The 17786-nt window shown below is 51.4% G+C and overlaps 1 protein-coding gene across 7 annotated transcripts in view; it reads left to right on the top strand.

Annotated features, from left to right (window-relative positions):
• The window catches only part of CLEC16A (C-type lectin domain containing 16A), a 207076-nt gene that overhangs the window by 132696 nt on the left and 56594 nt on the right, over window positions 1-17786 (top strand). The gene's annotated exons all lie outside the window — the stretch shown is intronic.

The raw sequence follows: 17786 nt of genomic DNA, 5'->3' as shown, positions 1-17786 counted from the left end.
GTGTGCTGTTGTGGCTTAACGGGTCCTCTGGCTCCAGCTGCTGAGACGGCAGGGGAGGGGAGAGACCCAGGCGCTTCACCCTGTGAAGCCTGAGGCCCCGCCTCCTCCCACCAACTAACACACACACACACACACACACTCACACACTTTTTCCAGACCGCACCAGGCAGTTCTCTTCCTAAGAAGTGACCTTGTGTGTCTCTTTTATATCTGAGTTCTTGAGAAAAAAAAAAAAAAGACCTTCTTTCTCCTTGGAGCCCTGCAGGCCTGCCTTGGGCCCCCTCTGCCCAAATATGCCTTCTCTCCTGCCTCTGCTGTGCAGGTCATCAAAGAACTCAAACGTGGACAACTGGGTCTGTGTGGCTGCCATGAATCTTACATGAATCACACAGCCATCAATAAAGCCTGTAGAATGAATCAAGTGATCGTTGGTGATGAAGAAGTGGGAGCTGAGTTAAAGGGGCCGTGGGCCTTGAGGCACCTAATGGAAAAAGTTGCCCAGCGGTGGATCAGCCACAAGAGCACGCGTAACCTTTGCAGCCCTGGGCTCCCTCAGCCCTGGGGTGCCTCTGAAGCTTCTACTTTCTCCTTGGGAGGTGTGATCCAGCAGAACCAGAGCAGAAGTCACATTTTCCATGACTTGTTTCTTCTCCGAACAGTGGCTAATCTCTCTCTCTCTCTCTCTCTCTCTCTTTTTTCAAGTGGGTAACTTTTAAATGACATTCTGTTTCAAATGTGTGAGCTTGGGATCTTTGATGTCAGTAGCAGGAAAAAGTGGGTGGTAATGTTGTAGAGCGTGGAAAGCCTGCCTTTTCTAGGTCAGGCTTGAAGAGCGAGAACCGGAGAGAAGAAAGATCAGGGCGCCGAGTGAAGGAAGGAGAGTGAGAATGAGCAAGAGAAAAGGCTGTGCAGCCGGAGCCCTGATCCCAGCCACTTCCCACGTCTGACTCTGGGTCCTGGGCTCTCCCCACCTCCATGGGTCCTGGCATGCTGGCCTCCAACAACTGTGTTCTGGGAAGGGAGGGGACTGCGGGCTGTGTGCTGGCCAGAACCATTCAAGGAAGCAGGCGGTGGGCACAGCTGAGAATTTGTTACAAGCCCTCTAGGTCTTTGAGCAAGTTAAGAGCTAGAAGCATAGCAGTGGCACAAGATTAGCACCCAATGGGATCTTTGCTTTGAAAGTTACTGTTTTTCATTAGCTTTTAACTGCACAAGTACTGTGCAAGTACCTTATACGCATAGAAAAGCAAACCAGGCAGTCCCTTCCCCATTCACTGCTTGGCCGACCATTATAGTCCTTTCAGATCTGTCTCCCAAGAAGCCTGCAGGGACCCAAGGGGGAAAATATGAGGCCACTGACATTGCTCTAAGTTCATTTTTTTGATTATACAAGTATTATCAGTCCATTGTAGAGAATTAAGAAAATAGAGACAAGGATTTTGAAAAAACACTTGCAATCCTACCATAACCCATAGATAACCTCATGAGTTTTCCAAAACTGAGGTCGCCCTGTCCATGCTGTTTGATGACCTTGCTGTGCCCTGTCATCAGCCCAGCCATTCTGTGTAGCTGCACGCTTCACAGAATAGCAGTTGGGACAGTCTTTTTGTTGGCACACATGTGCCTATTTTGGCCTTGTAAATAGTTATGTCTTCTGTTGACAGATGACGTTAATTTTGCCTTTATATAAATGCAAAACAGAGTTCTTTTTAAAATAGATTTAAGTACAAAGGGAGGGACGTGCTTTGAAGGACATACCAAATAAATGTTGCAGATGGTACAACTATGGAAAAATTCTTAGAGTGGTAAAGAAATGACTAAAGTTTAGGAAATACCGTATGAACAGCACTTTTTAAAAACTGTGTAACATCTTGTCATGAGTTTACCATGCATCTGAACTTCCCGGTAACTGAACCTGCGTGGCCATCTCTAAGGCTAGAGATGACCCTAGCACAAAATTCTAGAAGTGGACTTGACTTGCAGGTTCAAGGGTAAGCCCGGCTGGAAGGCTTTCTTTGATTCAGCCTCCAGAAAGGCGCGATAACCAGGGGCGGTTTTCCTGGTTTAAATTCACAGCTGTGAGTAAATGCCTCCCATCAATTACCAGTTCCCTTCTCGAAGGATTTAGTCAACTCCCTCACCCTTGACGGGGTTTTCTTGCTCTCTCTGTGTTCTAGGAGCCTCTGTAAGTGCCTTTTAATATTTCCATTGTGTGTGTTAATCTTTCATTAGAATTTGATGTATCAGAAATATTTTTAAAAGGCTTAGCTCAATTAATTTCTTTCCCTGCCCTATTATTTTACGTCCTTCCTTACCTGAATCATTAATGGCAAAGAGCGCTGACACAGACTTGAGTTTGGGCTGTTCCAATTAACTCGCAGATGCCGTAAGCGATTCATCAGACCCAGGATCGCACCACGTTTACCCGTGCGTCGTGCGTGAGCGCTCCCAGAGCCTGAGACGTTCCCCATTGGACGTCTGTTTTATGAATGGCCAGAAACGCCTTGCCCAGGGATGTCGGAGTCAGAGGAGGAAGACGATTTGGGATTTTGTTCTGCTTGAATCCCCGCTGGACTGTCAGTTCCTTGCAGCATAATAGCAGGAGCTACAGCCTCAGGATCAACCTCGGCTGAGATCTGCGTTGGCCGGGGATTGGCCTCGGGCAAGTCCGTCCTCACCCCTGGCCCGTGGGGATACGGTAGGAGTGTCGGTGCCAGACACCAAGGCCATGATGCGTGAACTGTGCTGTGTAGTAGTGGCTGGGCCCAGAGTGCTCTAAGACTGCTGTCTCCCAAGTCAGGCTCCACGGCAATGAGATCAGACTGTCCTGGAGGGTGACTCCACATACGACTGTCTGGGAGCCACAGCTCTAAGGATTGGTGGGGGCGCCCGCAGCACTGTCCAGCACAGGGCTCACAGCATGGTGGCTCAGTGCCTACCTCTCAAAAAGCAGCGGGGTGGGGAGAAGATGGACACATGCACGAGATGTTGCAGCCCACTCCCTGCAGAAGGGCCGTGTGGGTGTGTGCTGGAATGGGAAGACTGAGTGGCCAGCAGCCACCTTTGCATCCCGCCCGGATCGCGGCTCTGCTAAGTCTTCCTCCTCAGGCTCTGCTGTAAGATCTTAGTCCCAGCACTAAGAGCAGAGAGTGCCGGGCCTCAGTGTGACCATGTGTGATCAGATGGGGATCTAACCGGTCTCCAGAGCACGTGTCAAAAGACTTTCCCAGGCCCGACCAGTAGTCAGCCCAGTGACCCTGGAGTCCTGACCTCTGTGCTTTGCGCTGGTGCCCAGGTCTCCAGGCTACCAGCGGTCCTCGCTTTGGAAACCCTGGCTCCACCCAAGTCCGTGCGTCTGAGCTCCAGCCTCTTCAGTCGTCTGCACGTTCCCATCCAGGTGCTGGGTGTGCTGGAGACCCTCAACACGGCATTCATTCAGTGAGCTTTTCCTGGCCCAGTGCTGGGCCCAGGACAGAGGAAGACCCTCACAGTTAACCCTCAGGATAGCTCATCCCCAGGAGGCCCCAGTGAGACCAGCGGCGCAGTGAGCTTCGGCCTTGTTCCTTTAGAGCCTACTCACTGTATGACGAGGGAAGAGAGCCATTCCATGGGCTCTGCAGCGGGCCTGTCGGCCCAGGTGACACCCAGGCTGTGAGCTGAGAGCCTGGGTGTGTGTGGCCCGGCCCCTGTCCCTTCAAGGTCAGGGAGCTCCAATGCGCTAGGTCCAGCCACTTCCCTATCACCAAGGTATTCTGGGCCTGGTTGTTCTCGAGAGTGACAGATGTGCAGCCGTGAAGGGACCATGCTTCCTGTCCTGTCTCCTCTTTACTGTCCAGCGAGGGTAGTCATGAACCTCAGCAGCTGTCAAAAGTCAATGACAATTCACATTAAGTAAACGTAAAAAGTTTCGTTCCTCTGTCACGCTAGCCACATTTCAGGTGCTTAGCCACTTGCTGCTAGTGTGGCACTGGAAAATCATTTTGAGTTTTCTTCACTTTGAATGAATGGTATTTTAAGTAGCTGCGTGTTTGGTGGCTCCTGTACCAGTTAGCACAGGTGGAGAGCACTAGCACCGTCAGCTGGTGGGAGTGCGCAGGTTGTGCTGGAGTCCTTGTGAGCCCGGCTCCTCACCTGCCAACCGTGGTCACCGCAGCTCCCTTCCTCATGCTAATCAGGGTGTGCAGAGCGACGGTGGGAACTGCAGCTGTGACACTTAGCGGCCCTGACTCTCTCCATCCCTCACTGCCCGAAGCTCAGGGCCAGTGTCCCTACTCTTCACAGGTGGCCACAGTGCAGCAGCGCCCAGCCTAGGCAGGAAGCCGAATCAGTAGGGGTTGCAGTGGGCAGGCTCCACACCCCTGCCCGGCGTCCACCTGCAGCCCTGCCTGGGACTCAGAAGGACCACCTGACTAGCGTTTTCCCTCCCTTTTGCCTAACAGAGTTGACTCCGTAACCTCATCCTAGCGCTCCCAGTGTGCACGGAGCTGGAGGAGGCGTGGGGTTTGGGGGCCAGCCGTGTCTTAGCACGGAAGTAGATCCGCAGGGCGCTCAGCAACAGGGAGTTCGAGCTTTTTTGTCCCCTATTATTGCCTCCTGTTGTCCTTGCGAAATCTCCAGTCTCTGCGGAACCTTTCCCTTCCTCTCCCTGTGAGTGGATTTTTCGCTGCCAACAACCCGGCAAGAGCAGCGGAAGGCAGTGACGTCCACGCAGCCTGGCCAGAATGAAGTCACCTCGCTGTCCTCTGAAAGAAGCCGATGTCTTAGCCGAGGCGGCCGGATTCATCTACCTTAGTGTGGCCCACAGCATCTTCTCCAGTGGTTTGGGGTTTGGTTTCAAGTGTGTGTGGAGGACCTTGGATCCAAGTCGTTGTGGGTATTTCCTGCCGGGGTCCTGGGAATTGACCTCACTGAAGATCATGGTATTAGCAGCGTGACCTCGGGCCAGTGGCTGGCTCTTTCACGTCTGTATTTTCTCTTCTGTAATGTGCAGACACTGGTAACTCTGGCACTGAGTGGTTTTGAATGGGTAGCACAGTGCCGGGTGTTTGTGATACACTCAGTACGCTAAAACCGATCATTTGCAGTTAGCATGTATGGGTTTGCAAATGGGTGGGATTTTTGGCACCAGTGTCTTGGCAGGATTTGCAGGCAGTGTTTGGGAAGAGTCTGTGCACAGGCTGAGTTACACAGCTTCAGCATGGCTGCTGGGTCATAGTCTGCACCTGCCGACTGGCTCACAAGGGTGGCAGCTTCACTTTCACCCCCATCCCTCACACCTGGGGTTGTACCTGGCCCATAGCAGAGGCAATAAGTACTCACTGAATTTAATAAAGGACCAAATGGAAAAATCTTTTTTTTTTTTTAATATCCTTAGTAACCCTCTTGTTCATACATATTAAAAGTTCCAGTCTGGGTCTTAATTATAAACTCACAGTTGAAGACCTGAATTAAATTTCAGTGCCTAACCGTAGGCAGGAGTGTTTAGTTGCCATGACAATGACTGCAGAACCCAGGCATCTGCCATTTTTTTTTTAAGTTCCACCATCTTTTTTAAAAAATATTTTTGAAGATATTTTCTTATTTACTTATTTTAAAGGCAGAGTTATAGAGAGGCAGAAGCAGAGAGAGAGAGAGAGGTCTTCCTTCTGCTGGTTCACTCCCCAGTTGGCTGCAACAGCCAGACCTGCCCTGATCTGAAACCAGGAGCCAGGAGCTTCTTCCAGGTCTCCCACGAGGGTGCAGGGGCCCAAGGACTTGGGCCATCTTCCACTGCTTTCCCGGGCCAGAGCAGAGAGCTGGATTGGAAGTGGAGCAGCCAGGATTTGAACCAGCACTGGGCATCTGTTTACACGCACATGGTTATCATAAGCCCCCAGCCTCTGTAGTCACACCCCACCCGCCCTTGCTGCCTCACTCCATGTATTCAGCCCCACATAAGGACCTGAGCGTTCCAAGCTCACTGTATTGTCTTGTGCCTCTGCACCATGGCACGTGCCGTTCTCCTGCCGACTTCAACACATCCTGAATTCTGCAGGAGGACCCCCCCTCCCCGCCGGCTCTGGTCTAGGAACTTTAGCCCATCACACTGCACGTGTCTCATTCTCCTCTCACTGGCCTGTGAGCTCCCCGAGAGCAGGGACGGGGCCTTTTATCTGTGTCTCACCAGCACCTTGCCCCAGGTAGGCCTGAGCACCTACTATGGCCTGGCTCACATGGAATTGACATTCTAGAATATACTGTAAAGGCTTCTAGAAGGGATGGAGTTCTCTTCCTTATTTTGTTCTTCGTGAATTTAATTGCGTAGTTCACATGCAAGTTCGCTTAAAAGAAAAAAACCAGAGATATTAGTTGAGCTTATCAATTTTTATCGTGTTTGAAACATGGTTTACTAGTTTAAGGAAGGCCATCTGAAGGGGTGTGTATTATTATGCAGAGTTAGGCTGATAAGATTTAGTTTCATATTAACCATATCACTTTAAATCACATGCCTTTGAAAGTGTTGTGCTGGTGCCAAAAGTTTAATGGTAATCAGTTTGAACACGAGAGATTAAAAGCACGAGGCAGGGAGTTTGGTTTGTGGAGGCTACGGCTTCTGTTGAAGCCCAGAGGCATGGCTTGTCGCCACCAGAGGTCTCCCATATTTTACTGTGAATGTTTGAAGGATACCGAATTCCCACAAGCTAATTAAAAATCAGCCTGCGGTGCCGGTAAGCATTCACCATGTGAACGAATCTCTGCCAGACGGCCGTAAATGTGTCCCTGGTAGGAAATGTAGATGTTCTTTCCCATCAGAGACGAGGTGAGTGGTGTCGTCCACCCGCTTAGTTTGAGAGACGAGGGGACGCAGGCCCACTCAGATTCGCCTCCACTGAGGCTGCACAGCCTCAAAACCGGCCCAGCTGTGCTTCAGCCCCAGGCCCCTTCTCCTTCCCACCCAATCCTGCTTGTCCTTGCTGAGTTAGGTTCAGGGAGCCACCAGCGAGCCTTCACAGCGGCCCCGTTACCGTCACCCCCGCTCCCTTGGGTGCTTTTCCGATGGAGTCCCTGAAAGAGGAAATCCGTGGGAAAGAGAGGATATGGCCCTAGTTCCAAGAATCCTCGTCCAGAGTGAGAAAGGAGAGGTGTGTCCACAACCACACACCCAGGGAAAAACCACAAGCCCTTTGCACACCTCCATCGCTGGTCCTGGACATCGTTGCTGTGGCGTCTCCATTTCTCAGATAAGGAAACTGAGGCCCAGAAGGGTCACCCAGAGCAGGGACGACGTTTCTGCCTCCTTCATCCCTGTAGCCCAGTGCCTGGCACTTAGCAGCCACCAGGCAGATGCCATGTGGAGGGGCCCTGTGACCACATCCTGTGGAGGGGCCCGGAGCAGGGGCACCTGGGCAGCCCCCTGGGACCCAGCCTGCCCTCGCTCACCAGCTGCAGGAGGAGGGAGCTGCACCGAAAGCAGCTTCAGGCTTCGTCTGTCTTACACTGCATAGTGGGGAGCTGAGGTATTCAAATCTTTTCTTGGAAATCTCAAGTATTCCATTCGGCTGCCTCCAGAGTTAGGTAACTTTATTTACCCATACTGAACAGGGCCATTTTCAGAGAGGAAATTATGCAATGCAGTATGCAAATGTGGCATTCCGGGGAGCCGCTGCAGAGATAAGTGTGGTCACCACTGCGTTATAAGATCAGATCTGTGCATCTGGTGGCAGCTGTGTGTCGCTTGATAAGGACCAGGCCATGCTCTACTTGGAATTACTGCTCATTTGGGTCCTGTTTCTGGTAATGTCATTTTCACTGAGTTGTCTATCTGTGAACTTGGCAGAATGCCAAGAAGAGACCAAACCGGGAAAGCTTCCGCGAGGTGCCCCCCCTTGGATAGGCTCAGGCAATCAGAAGGAGCTGTCCCGTGCGTGTTCTGGACGTGTGGGAGCGAGAAGGGTGAAATTTCCACTCTGTCCCACCGAGAGGAGGGCCTCTGGGAAGCTTCCAAGGGGGAAAGATGGAGACGGGGTCGCTAGTCCTGGCTGCTTTGTGAGAAACCACTTTGCTTATTTTACTAGATGTGGCCCGTGTGTTGTAAGCTGGGAGAAAGGACTCCTAGCAGTAGAGCTGTAGAAAACCCCAGCTGTGCAAGCAGGTGGAGCTGAGCCCAAGCACGGCACCGCCCCCAGCCTGGGGGCACCTGCGGCAGGGTGCCCAGCCTCCCCACGTCCTGGGCTCTGGGTCTGAAAATGACACCAGTGCCTCTCCTTCCAGACAGTTCTTGCTCCTGGGCCATTTGGCAGTTTTCCGTCACATGGTGCCTGCTCCTGTGACTGCAGGATCAAATGACCGACTGACTCACCTGTGTCTGCCAAGTGAGCACTGGTAGAGTGTCCTTGGTGGCCCTGGAGTCCCCGAAGACACTAAGATTCTGTAGGGTTAAGGGATGCTAGAAGGAGCACCTTGGGTATCCCCTTGCATCCGAACACTTCCTGGTCAAGTCCCTGGTGTTCAAACTTGGGAACCAAATGGACATTCACGGTGAGGGGGGAATCCTGTAATAATCATACAAGGGTGTGAAGAAGGTAGAGAATGAAGAGTGATGATAGAGCAGGTGAAGTGTATTGGGCCAGCCACAGGTCAGACATGCTGTCCTAACTTGTCTAAACTTTACAACTCCATGAAGTCCGTTTCTCCCGCAACATTTTATTTTGACATCTTTTGCGTCTACAAGAGTACTTGAAAAAGTTTATGGAAGGGGTGGGAGGTTGGCACAGTAATTAAGATACCGCTTCCAACACTGGCATCCCATACTGGGGTTGCAGGTTCAAATCTCCCCTCCTTTTCCAATCCAGCCTGATGGATGGATGGCTCAGGTCAGGTCCCTGCCACCCATGTGGGAGACCCAGATGGAGTTCTGGGCTTCAGCCTGGCCCAACTCTGGCTATTGCAGGCACTTGGGGAGTGAACTAATAGATGGAAACTCTCTCTCTGCTTTCCTTCAAATATAAATAAATAAATAAGCAAACAACATAATGCAATAAAAATACATAGCGTAAATATTTTAAGTTTGTGAGAAAATGGAACTAAAATGTTTATTTGGTGCAAGAAGTTTTCGAAATCATGTATAAGAGATCTTCAAAGTTTGTGGAAAATGCATGTGAAGAAACTTATAGATTTTGATAATTTTTTGCATCAAAATATACTTTATTTTTTCATGAAGTTTCTGAAGTGCTCTCATACAGTCAACCTGGACGCCCTGTGCAGTGAAACCTTGTATACCCTCCACGTACATTATACCACTACTCTCTTGCCATACTTATTCTATCACATACCTGTTCCTCCATCAATCCACCTTATTTTTTTTAATGCATTTCCAAGTAAACTTCAGGCCTCGGCACGCTTCCGCCCTAGCTAATCCAGTGAGTGTATCATGAAGTAGATCTGGGAAGTCCTTTTATTACCCCAGCCCTCAGATAAGGCAAGTGACGCAAAGGCAAAGCCTCTTGCTGGGGATCAACACAGCTAGAAAGTGTTTGAACTTGGCAAATATCACTTCACTGATACCCTGTGAATAGCAATTCACTCTTATTTCACACATTAAAAAATAAGAAATGGAGGGGGATTAGTGAGAACTCTCGGGGTACAGTAATGCTTTGTTCTTATCTTGGGTATTGGTTATGAGTGGGATCTGTACAGCTTACATACATTTCTTGATAAGTATGCTGTATTTTAATAAAATGTCTAAAGGAAAAAAAAAAAGAAAAAGGAAGTGTCTGAGCTAGCAGTCACCTCCAGGCAGGCAGCCCCAGGCCGGGCTCGTGACTCTTCCCCTGCTTCTAGGGCTGTGTTTATGGGCGGGGAAACGACTGGAATGTGTTAGGATAGCACAGAGTTCTCAGTGCCTCAGCCAGTTGCTCTTGGCGCTGTGGACAGGCCAGGCACGTGGAGAGGAGGCCCAAGGCCACAGCATCAGCAAGGTAGCTGAGGCCATAGCCCAGGCCATCAGCCGTCATGGTGGGAATCTTAGAAAAAGCCGATCAGTGTGTCCCTGGACTTCTGGATTTTGACGAATGGCCTCCTGTCTCCACAGCTGATTGCTGCTCTCCTTTGCAATCCCGGGAAGAGCAGCGGTATGTTTTTCTTTATTGTTAAGGAGGCCCGGCTCATAGGCCTGGCAGTAGAAATATGCCAAGAGCCACTCCATCCAGGAAATTCTGCACTGCACAGCTGCCCCCTTGCCGTGCTGGGAAGGAATGCTTTAGGGAGCTTCAAGACGACAAAGTAATTGATTGCTACTTGCAGCAAATAACCCATAAGCTGTTGCTGGGTTGATGGAGAAATGGTTACTTAATTTTCTTCAAAGGATTGATTTGACTGTCAGGAGAAGCAGCCAAGCTAATTGATCATGCCAGTTCACACCCTCAGTGGGAACAATCGGGTCTCTACCTCCTTTTGGTCTAGGCGTGGCGGGGGGTGGGGCATGGAAGCCCCCTCAGGAATCCGCTGAGGCTCAGGAGGGCCTGGGTCCGGGTTCTGCAGCCTGCCTTTGAATCCAGGCATTCTTCCTTGTCAAAGCCCTCGAGCTAACTCCCAAGAAAACCTGCTGGAAGCCACTTTTTATGCCCACCAATGCTAGCGATTTCATTTTGGAGTGCATTTTAAAGATCTGTTTATTTATTTGAAAGCAGAGAAGCAGAGAGAGAGGAGGAGAGACAGAGAGAGATCTTCTATCTGCCGGTTCACTCCCCCAAATGGCCGCAACGGCCCAAGCTCGGCCAGGCTGAAGCCAGGAGCCAGGAGCTTCTTCCGGGTCTCCCACGTGGGCAGCAGGGGCCCAGGATCATGGGCCATCTTCCACTGTTTCCCGGGTGCATTAGCAAGGAGCTGGATTGGAAGTGAAGCAGCTTTGACTCAAACCAGCACCCGTATGGGATGTTGGTGCTGCAGGCTGTGGGTTAACCCACTGTGTTGCAGTGCTGGTCCCTTGGAGTGGATTTTTGATGGCACCCTTACATTGGACTTCTGGTTGACCCACAGCCTGGGCCTGCTTCTCCCCTTTGCCCCCCTCCTCCCAGTGAGTCTGTGACAGGAGCCCCACGACTCATTAGCCACCTCCACACAGGCTGATTCCGAAGTGTCCAGGGTTTCCAGAGGGCTCTCTCCCTGTACTGGTCTGACAGCCCCGCGAGGGCAGGGCTGTGGCCTCTCGCTCACCACGTGTCTCTGCATCTGAAAAGAGCCCCGTGGCAGCCGACGCTCTGTGTCACTCCCTCGAGTGCCCAGGGAGTCGGAGAAGGGCTGAGGTCTGCTGCTGGAGGGGCCGTCGAGTGCCCGGTGAAGGGGGACTTGCCAGGGGCAGCCTCGGAGCAGTCAGGTGGCGTCAAACCTCCAGGCTGAGCTGGCATTTGCCGGTGCCCCTGGAAGCCAGTTTCCTTCGCTTGTTCAGAAGGGTGTGAAGGTCACACGTGCACATCAGAGCGTGTCCTTGGGAGGTTGCTTGGCCTCCGGTACTCTGTGTCCTCTGGATCGGCAAGCCCACTTGACCAGGACCAGGTCGAGCAGCGGCTCTGGGCTTGGCATACAAAAAGCACTTCCTGCCTCAAACCCTCAGCCTGATTCTCTCGGTGTGCGGCTTCAGACAACCAAAGCCTGGAATGGCCACCTCCAGGGACAGTCCGTGATCCTCATTGTCTTGCTGCCTTGCCGATGGAAACTGAGTCAGTTTAGGTGCAGGCCTTGGGGCTCCCTTGACAATGGAGCTATGTACCTTTCTGGCCTCCCATTGGCTGTGAGGTCCTGCTCTGGGCCTTGCTTGCCTTCTTGGAGCCCCCGGGGTGCTCAGGGAGGCCATGTGCCCTGTTCCCCAGCCGGACCTGGCCTCTCCAGAAGATTTGGTCCTGCTCACTCTGTTGCTGATAGAACTCCGCTGTGGCCTAAAACCCAGAGTGTCAGATTTCAAAGCACAGGAATTCAGCTGGCCAGAGATTTCTTCGATTCTAAATGGAGTTGGAGCCACCAGTATAGAGCCACCAATGCCAAGATTTAAATTACGGTATTGCCATCCATATTTTATTATGAGGGGATCATTTAAATACAGCACAAGTCAGTCAGCCCCAGTTATTGCTCAGTAATGAGCTACAGCCTGTCAGAGGAGCCGTGGAGAAGGGCTGCAGCCCAGGGGCTGCAAAGAACCGCCGGTCGAGAGGTCCTGGTCGGCCCTCCTCCCCAGCCAGGAACAGGTCAGGGTCCTGCCTTCCTGGGGCCCTCAGCCACCCCTGGTCAGGGAGGCCTGACTCCATCAAGAACAAGTAAATGGAGAATTCAAGAGTGGCAGGTGTTGGGGAGGGACAGCGTGGGCCCAGGAATAAGGGGAGGCCTCCGGCGGTCCTGTCTGTCTTGCCTGCTCCCTGACCCACAGACCTCTGAGAACTGGTCCCACGCTGTGCTGCATCATCCCCTTCTGAAGGGACTCACTCCGTCAGGAGCCTGCACTCAGGCACAGGGTTCTGATGAAGTAGGGGCCCAGAAAGTCAAGGCCACTCCAGCTGAGAGGTGCCCCAGCCACCTCGGGCAGCTTGTCTCTGCGGTGGGTGCGGGCACGGCCCAGGCCCCTCTCAGACCACTGTGAGAGTCCCACAGGGGTCAGGTATTTTCTGTCAGTGAGGAACCTGAGACTCAGAGAAGGAGGTGGCCTACCCACGGTCACTCCATTGTTAATGACAGAGCTGGGATATATATTTTTAAAGATTTATTTATTTATTTATTTGAAAGGTGGATTGAGAGAGAGAGGTCTTTCATAAAGCCAGAAGCCAGGAACTCCATCGGGGTCACCCAGATACTTGAGCCCACGTCTGCTGCTTTCCCAGTCACATCAGCGAGCAGCTAGATTGGAAGCATGGAGCAGCGAGAGCTGACCCGGGCACACTGACCCCGGATGTGGGTGTACCAAGTGGCGGCTTAAGCCACGGCCCCGGAATGCCCTCCCCCGGAGCTGGGGTTGGGGGCTGGTCTCCGTGGCTCCAGAAGCCAGGTTGTTTGTACCAGGCCAAGTTGTTCTAATTCTGCGTTTCCTGGCAAGGCAGCTCTTGCATGCCTTTTCCTTTCCTCCCCTCGTCCCCCACGCTTCCATTCTGCTGGGAGTTTCTGCATGAGTTTCCCTTCGTTCTGCTTAATCCTGCAAAGCCTCTGAGCATGCAGAGGAGCCAGCCTGAGCGCTCTCCCCAGCAGGCCTACTGAGATGTGGTGGATGGGCCCTAGGTGGTGCCTCAAGCAGGGTAGCATGTTAAGTCTGCCGGGATACAGCATGGATTAACGTAAATCACTGTTGTAATGATCTAGTGCTGAAAACAGCCACTTACACACTAGTGGCTTAACACAGCGGTGCTCATTCGCTCACACATGTTTAACTTGCCCAGGGTTCCGTGCAGATTGCTCAGTCTCTGCTCGAGGATCCACGAGGGCCTGGCTGTGGGCCTGGGACCTTGCTTCTCCCTAAACCGTCTCAATGGCTGCTTGGGCTTCCCCACAGCATGGTGGGTAGGTTCCAGAACATTTTAGGATCTGACCTCAGAAGTCATATGGCATCACTTCCGTGGTACTCTTTAAGTCCAGCCAATCACAGAGACCCTCCTAAGTCCAGGAGAAAAGATGTGGACCCCACCACTTGAAGGGAAGAGACTCAGCTGCTTAAGAAGAGCACATAGGGCAGGACTCACTGCTGTACTCACCTTTCTGGAGTACGGGCCATCAGGAAACCCATTTCCATGCCCCACTGGCCCATTCTGTTATGCCAAGGAAAATGTCTCAGACTGGTACTAGTTTTAGAAACTCTCTAGCCCTTAGATTTCCCTTTTTATCAAAAGAACAAGCTTTAGGCTGTAATTTAATAAAATAGTCTTTTTTCTTTCTTCGTGGTCTTTTTCCCTGCCATGAGAGAGGAAGTACCAGGAGGCTCTCTTTGCCAGTGTGTCGCCATAATACACAGTCGGTAGCAAAAGCATAACACAGGCAACGTGTGGCATGCTGCCCTCTGTGAAGGAGAAGGCAGGGAGGATGTAGCCTCATGAGAGCTTGGAGGTATGCAGACAGCACATTTTCCCTTTTGCAAATGAGCACGTCACACATGCACGAAAGTCAGCATTCGACTTTGCTTCCCACCCAGCGCTGTCCTCTGGAGACGCGACGGTATCGCGTGACCTGCCGGTTCCTTCCACGCCATTGGCATGCAGATTTGCACCAACTGAACGAGCATGTTTTACCGAGGTTTTCCCTCATTGCTGGACAGGTGGGTCTTCATAGACCCACAGGTTGCTCTTGATATCTCTTGGCCCACGCATGCGTCTTTCTTGGGAATATACCAATCACGAAGTCATAGGATGTGAAACTTTCAGTTTTAATAAATAATGCTAATTTGCCCTTCAGAATGGCTGGGTTGATTTGTTCTCCTACTTGCAGCTGTTGAGAGTGCCAGTTTCTCTTCATCCGTACCAACACCTGATGTTATCTTTTTTTTTTTTTATTTTTGCCAACCCAGTGAGTAGAAGATAGTATCGTGTCTTGATTTAGTCCCTGATTTCTCACGAGGCTGAGCAGCTGTGGGTGTGCTTGCTGGCTGTCTCCATTCCCCAGTCTTTGACTCCTTCCCATTCACTGCTCTGTTCATCTCTGCCTCTTAGATCCCACATTCTGTTCTGCAGTTTTGTTGGTAGAGTCCTGTGCCCCACCCCTTTTGAGGTGAAGCTGGTTGGAGAGGGAACCAGCAGATGCAGATGGGCAGTGAGATCTGGAAGGTGTCTTGAGAGGTGACCACAGAGCCTCATGACACCTGTCACCTGCGCTGGCCTCTCTGCCACAGGTGCTCCCAAGAGTCGGGCAGGAGGTTGCCGAGGCGGCTGCACACCGCGACAGAGATGCCTGCCGCTGAGTCCCTCCCACGTGCCAGTGACCCTCCCAGGACCTCAGCACCCAGCACGCTCCCTCGGAGTGCAGGCAGCATCCACACGTGCGTGGGGGAAGGCTGCATGCCAAGGCCTTAGAGAGCGGGCAAAATTGAGCTCCCCGCATCACCCTCATGGGCTGCTCCCCCGCACCAAGATGCTGTGACGGTCTGCAGGCAAACTGCCTTGTCCCTCAGAGCCCCGGATGGGCATGGGCGCAGCCAGCGGGTAAGCAGCTGGGGGTTGGGAGGGGACAGCCGAGTGGCCCACAGGAGTTCACCTCAAACCAGCGTTTCCTTGATCTCGCCGAAGGACGCCTTCTCTCAGAGCTACTGTGTTTCTCCTTAACTGCCCCCGCCACCGTGAGAAGCGCCCTGGCCCGCCACGGCCGCCTTTCAGGCTTCTCGTGAAATCCTCTCACGGGGCTTTCATGTCGCAACTGCCCTGCTGAGAGCGGTTCCGCTTTGGGGTTTTGTCCTTCCTTTTCTGTGCTTTGTGGTGGAGGTGGCAGCGCTGTGCTCCCCCCGGGCCCGTAAGGCAGTTGGGCTGTATGAGGGATCGCCTGTGGCCAGACCCCACTGTCGCCCACACGCGTGATTGTGACTGCTTGTCCAGGCCGAGCCCTCGGACAGACCTCACCTGTGCACGTGAGAACAGAGGACAGCCAAGTTTGTCCTGTCTGAGAGGGAAAGAGGAGCGAGAAGAAAAAGCAGCTACCTTTTCCCCCTATTTTTAAAAGGTAAAATATTCTTACTGAAAAAATGTTTTCAGTATTGCTAAAGAAAATAAACCTCATGGAAAATTTTTATGAGAATGAATGTGATCATGTCTATTTTTGATAATACAGAACACTAGATATCCAGTTTGGAATTTAAAATTCAGGGTAAAACGTATTTTTTTAAAAAAACTTTTAATGGCAGGCAATGATACAGTGGTTAAACCACCATTTGGGATGTCCACGTACCATATTGGAGGGCCTGGTTTCAAGTCCTGGCTCCCCCACTTCTGATCCAGCCTCCTGCTGATGTGCTCCCTGGGAGGCAGCATTGATGGCCCAAGCGCTGGAGTCCTGCACCCACAGGGAACGCCCAGATTGAGTTCTGAGCTCCTAGCCTCCACCTGACTCAGCCCTGCTTGTTGTGGGCATTTGGGGAGTAAACCAGCAGGTGGAAAATCTGTCTTTCTGTCTCTCCTCCCTCTGTCTTCCTGCTTTAAATAAATATATTTTTAATTCCAAAAAGAAAATCCTCCCCCCCCCCCAAAAAAAAAAATCTTTTGTCAGGCTGTTGGGAAAGGCAAGAAGAGTCTTGCTCTAGGTAATCAGAAGACTGAGATGGAGACGGGACAGACATTTGGTGCCGGTGTTCAACTCTGGAGGCATCTGGCTTGCTGGGGAGCAGACACAAACACGAGGCCTGCAAAAGCTGGGAGGAGGGGCTAGAAACATCCACTCAAAGCAAGAATCCAGGAGATGTTACACTTAACCCTCAGGATAGAACTGAGCTGTGTGTCTTAGGCGTCGCTAGAGGGGGAGCGAGCTTACCCATCATCCTTAGATACAGACGGAAAGGGAAAGGGGGAGGGGAGAACACCTGCGCTCCAGGTCACTACCTGTACGTCTGGGACCTGCATCTTGTGTTGCCTCCTTACCCCTCGCAAATTTAAGGCCAGTCTTTGGTCCGAGTGCTGCAAGCATGACTTGGTGGGCTGAGTGACACATTCGACAACTGAAGACAATAGTGCAGAACAAGCTCAAAGTGGGTACTGAAAATGGGTGAATGTCGTGGATATAAAGTGTATGGCTATAAGGAAATCCCACCCCCAACTCCTTACCCCTCCTCCTAATCAAGCTTCTGTTAATGTTTGGGCACACTGTTCTCACTGATACTTATTGGTAGGAATACTTTTTTTTCCCATAACATAGCAACTCAAAGTAATAAAATGTTTAAAATTATAATGTTTTCCACTGTTATCACAGTTATTTGTAAATATGATTTTATATGGGTTTTTAGGTGTATTTCAAAAGAATATCTTGAATACTTTATCATTTTTAAATCATCTGAAGCAATACTAGCAGCACATGGAACAAAAATGAAAGTTCTCCCATTCGTACTCCCCCCCCCACACTCCTCCCCCAATTCTCACTTCCCTCCCCACAGGTAACCACTGTTCACAGTCTGGTTAAACATAACTTTGAAATGGGTATATAATTTTCCGCCTAATGGGAAAAAAAGCATACGCAAAATATTCCCCTATTTGGGGACATTTTGGTCGTTTCCTGGTTCAGCTATTTCATTTCAAGCGTGCATGGCAGAGGATTCCATTGGAGGGAACTCCAAGTAGTCCAGGGGTATCTCGAGCAGTCCTGTTTCCTGAGTCATCAGGGACACACACTAACTTAGATGTGGAATTGGGAGGCAGGGTCCAGGCCTGTGCCGGGAGCCCCCTGTGCACAAGACCCCACACTAAATGATTTTCTTTTTTGTTCTCAGCCAGTGCACCAAGCACCTCAAGACAGGTGACAGCTTTCCCATTTTACAGATGGGAAAACCGTGTTTCCTAGGGGCTGGGTGCCGTGCCCAGGATCCCACACCATGTGGTGGAGTGCGTGGCTGTGCATTGCCAGGCACCATGGGAGGACTTGGTGTTCCTGGCACAGAGCAGGGACTGTTTGCCTGTCTTCTCGTAGTCGAGGCAAACACCATCCCACCTGTCAGCTGCCACCAGGTCTTAAGGAAGCGCGGCAGTGTGCCTAGGAGTCTTGGGATGCTGGATGTTTTTAAGCTGTGGTATGAGCTCCTTTTTAGGAGAAGCACTTTGAGGGTGTAGGCATTATCCTAGTTTTTTAGATCGGCAATCTGAGGCCCAGAG

Source organism: Oryctolagus cuniculus, chromosome 19 (genome assembly GCF_051225735.1).
Source record: "Oryctolagus cuniculus isolate XC-2025 breed Fujian yellow rabbit chromosome 19, ASM5122573v1, whole genome shotgun sequence".
Classification (NCBI taxonomy): Eukaryota; Metazoa; Chordata; class Mammalia; order Lagomorpha; family Leporidae; genus Oryctolagus; species Oryctolagus cuniculus.
The sequence above is the reverse complement of the archived record's forward strand: the minus strand, read 5'-3'. Positions and strand labels throughout refer to the sequence as shown.